Source organism: Caretta caretta, chromosome 13 (assembly GCF_965140235.1).
Source record: "Caretta caretta isolate rCarCar2 chromosome 13, rCarCar1.hap1, whole genome shotgun sequence".
Taxonomy (NCBI): domain Eukaryota; kingdom Metazoa; phylum Chordata; order Testudines; family Cheloniidae; genus Caretta; species Caretta caretta.
Window position 1 is genome coordinate 36825672 of NC_134218.1, and position 4355 is coordinate 36830026.

Consider the following 4355-nt stretch of genomic DNA (forward strand, 5'->3'; position numbering starts at 1 on the left):
TCATGCCTGACTAATCTAATCGCCTTTTACGATGAGATTACTGGTTCTGTGGATGAAGGGAAAGCAGTGGATGTATTGTTTCTTGACTTTAGCAAAGCTTTTGACACGGTCTCCCACAGTATTCTTGTCAGCAAGTTAAGGAAGTATGGGCTGGATGAATGCACTATAAGATGGGTAGAAAGCTGGCTAGATTGTCGGGCTCAACGGGTAGTGATCAATGGCTCCATGTCTAGTTGGCGGCCGGTATCAAGTGGAGTGCCCCAAGGGTCGGTCCTGGGGCCGGTTTTGTTCAATATCTTCATAACTGATCTGGAGGATGGTGTGGATTGCACTCTCAGCAAATTTGCGGATGATACTAAACTGGGAGGAGTGGTAGATACGCTGGAGGGGAGGGATAGGATACAGAAGGACCTAGACAAATTGGAGGATTGGGCCAAAAGAAATCTGATGAGGTTCAATAAGGATAAGTGCAGGGTCCTGCACTTAGGACGGAAGAACCCAATGCACAGCTACAGACTAGGGACCGAATGGCTAGGCAGCAGTTCTGCGGAAAAGGACCTAGGGGTGACAGTGGACGAGAAGCTGGATATGAGTCAGCAGTGTGCCCTTGTTGCCAAGAAGGCCAATGGCATTTTGGGATGTATAAGTAGGGGCATAGCGAGCAGATCGAGGGACGTGATCGTTCCCCTCTATTCGACATTGGTGAGGCCTCATCTGGAGTACTGTGTCCAGTTTTGGGCCCCACACTACAAGAAGGATGTGGATAAATTGGAGAGAGTCCAGCGAAGGGCAACAAAAATGATTAGGGGTCTGGAACACATGACTTATGAGGAGAGGCTGAGGGAGCTGGGATTGTTTAGCCTGCAGAAGAGAAGAATGAGGGGGGATTTGATAGCTGCTTTCAACTACCTGAAAGGGGGTTCCAAAGAGGATGGCTCTAGACTGTTCTCAATGGTAGCAGATGACAGAACGAGGAGTAATGGTCTCAAGTTGCAGTGGGGGAGGTTTAGATTGGATATTAGGAAAAACTTTTTCACTAAGAGGGTGGTGAAACACTGGAATGCGTTACCTAGGGAGGTGGTAGAATCTCCTTCCTTAGAGGTTTTTAAGGTCAGGCTTGACAAAGTCCTGGCTGGGATGATTTAACTGGGAATTGGTCCTGCTTCGAGCAGGGGGTTGGACTAGATGACCTTCTGGGGTCCCTTCCAACCCTGATATTCTATGATTCTATGATTCAAAGAAGACCCACGAGAATGATTAAAGGATTAGAAAACCTGCCTTATATTGATAATCTCTAGGAGCTCCATCTATTTATCTTAAGAAAGAGAATGATAAGGGGTGATTTGATCACAGTCTGTAAGTACCTGTAAAAGGAAAAAATATTTGCTAATAGAGAGCTCTTCAATCTAGCAGGCATTCACCCAAGAGTTCCGAGAAAACTCAAATGTAATATTGTGGAACTATTAACTATGATTTGTAACCTGTCCTTTAAAGCAGCTTCTGTACCCAATGACTGGAAGATAGCTAAAGTAACGCCAATATTTAAAAAGGGCTCTAGAAGTGATCCCAGCAATTACAGTCTAACGTAAGTCTAATGTCAGTACCTGGCAAATTAGTTGAAACAACAGTAAAGAATAAAATTGTCAGACACATAGAAGATCATAAATTGTTGGGGAAAAGTCAACATGGTTTCTGTAAAGGGAAATCATGTCTTACTAATCTATTAGAGTTCTTTGAAAGGGTCAACAAAGATGTGGGCAAGGGGGATTCAGTGGACATAGTGTACTTAGATTTCCAGAAAGCCTTAGACAAGATCCCTCACCAAAGGCTCTTACGTGAATTAAGTTGTCATGGGATAAGAGGGAAGATTCTTTCATAGATTGAGAACTGGTCAAAAGACAGGGAACAAAGGGTAGGAATAAATGGTAAATTTTCAGAATGGAGAGGGGTAAATAGTGGTGTTCAACAAATCAGTTGTAGGACCAATCCAATTCAACTTATTCATAAATGATCTGGAGAAAGGAGTAAACAGTGAGGGGGCAAAGTTTGCAGATGATAATAAACTGCTCAAGATAGTTAAGACCAAAGTAGACTGTGAGGAACTTCATAAAGATCTCACAAAACTAAGTGATTGGGCAACAAAATGGCAAATGAAATTAAATGTAGATAAATGTAAAGTAATGCACATTGGAAAAAGTAACCCCAACTATGCATACAATATGATGGGGGCTAATTTAGCTACAACTAATCAGGAAAGAGATCTTGGCGTCATCATGGATAGTTCTCTGAAGATGTCCACGCAGTGTGCAATGGCAGTCAAAAAAGCAAACAGGATGTTAGGAATCATTAAAAAAGGGATAGAGAATAAGATGGAGAATATCATATTGCCTTTATATAAATCCATGGTACACTCACATCTTGAATACTGCATACAGATGTGGTCTCCTCACCTCAGAAAAGATATACTGGCATTAGAAAAGGTTCAGAGATGGGCAACTAAAATGATTAGGGGTTTGGAACAGGTCCCATATGAGGAGAGATTAAAGAGATTAGAACTTTTCAGCTTGGAAAAGAGGAGACTAAGGGGGGATATGATAGAAGTATATAAAATCATGAGTGGTGTGGAGAAAGTGAATAAGGAAAAGTTGTTTACTTGTTCCCATAATATAAGAACTAGGGGCCACCAAATGAAATTAACGGGCAGCAGATTTAAAACAAATAAAAGGAAGTTCTTCTTCACACAGCACACAGTCAACCTGTGGAACTCCTTGCCTGAGGAGGTTGTGAAGGCTAGGACTATAAGAGGGTTTAAAAGAGAACTAGATAAATTCATGGAGGTTATGTCCATTAATGGCTATTAGCCAGGATGGGTAAGGAATGGTGTCCCTAGCCTCAGTTTGTCAGACGGTGGAGATGGATGGCAGGAGAGAGATCACTTGATCATTACCTGTTAGGTTCACTCCCTCTGGGCAGCTGGCATTGGCCCCTGTTGGCAGACAGTATACTGGATCTGGATGGATCTTTGGTCTGACCAAGTATGGCCATTCTTATGTTCTTATAAAAATCCCATGGCTGGAAGTTGAATCTAGACAAATTAAGACAAAATAAATTGTAAATTTCTAATACTGTGGGTAATTAATCATTGGGACAACTTACGAGAGGTTCTGGTGGATTCTCTGTCACTGTCAATTTTTAAACAAGAATGGATGTTTTGTTTTGTTTTTTCCTAAGAGATCAGCTCTTGTTCAATAAGAAGTTATTTCAGGGAAGTCCTACGATGTTTATTACACAGGACATGTGACTACATAAATATCATGGTTTGCTTCTGTCCTTAGATTCTATGAATCCATAAATGGATTGGATGGATACTGGAACTAATGCTAACAGTTTACACTTCATTTCCAATACAGAATATGTCAATTCAAGCATGGAAGAGCCAACTGCATTCTAATCACATTTACACTTAGGCTTGGAAGCATTCGATTTCTATTGGTAAATGTCCTAAACCTCAGTTTCACTGTACACACACAAACAGATAAAAAATATTTCCATCTATAATAGAGGAAATTTACAGGTATGCGAAGTATGAAAAATGCTGCTTGAGGACTCATTTGAGGATCTTTTCTTTGTGTATTTTGACATGTGACATTGACAATTTATGTTTTAATAGTTATAAAGGTTTAAAGCTATAGTCATAAACCTCAGAATTTACTGTCATTAGTTATATTCTGACCTCCTCTATTGTCAGACACCTGCCCCCCTAAATTTTCCACAACTGTGAATATGTAAATAAATAAAAATTGAAAAAGTGCTTAAAATATCTGTCAAAATTATGAAAAATACAAATCAAATGCTGCCAAGCCTAATCAGACTGGTGTCAATCCAGAGTAACTCCTTGGGTTTAAGTGATATTGATCAAGATTAACTCAACCATAAATGAGACCAGAATCTGGTCTGCCAAGATGGGATATACAAAAACGGCCAAGAGTCCTGTGGCACCTTATTGACTAAGAGACGTATTGGAGTATAAGCTTTCATCGGTGAATAGCCACTTCGTAGGATGCATGTAGTGGAAATTTCCAGAGGCAGGTATAAATATGCAAGCAAGAATCAGGCTAGGAATAACAAGGTTAGTTCAATCAGGGAGGATGAGGCCCTCTTCTAGCAGTGGAGGTGTGAACACCAAGGGAGGATAAACTGCTTTTGTAGCTGGCGAGCCAGTCACAGTCTGTGTTTAACCCTGAGCTGATGGTGTCCAATTTGCAAGTGAACTGAAGTTCAGCAGTTTCTCACTGAAGTCTGGTCCTGAAGTTCTTTTGCTGCGGTATGGCTGCCTTGAAATCTGCTATTGTGTG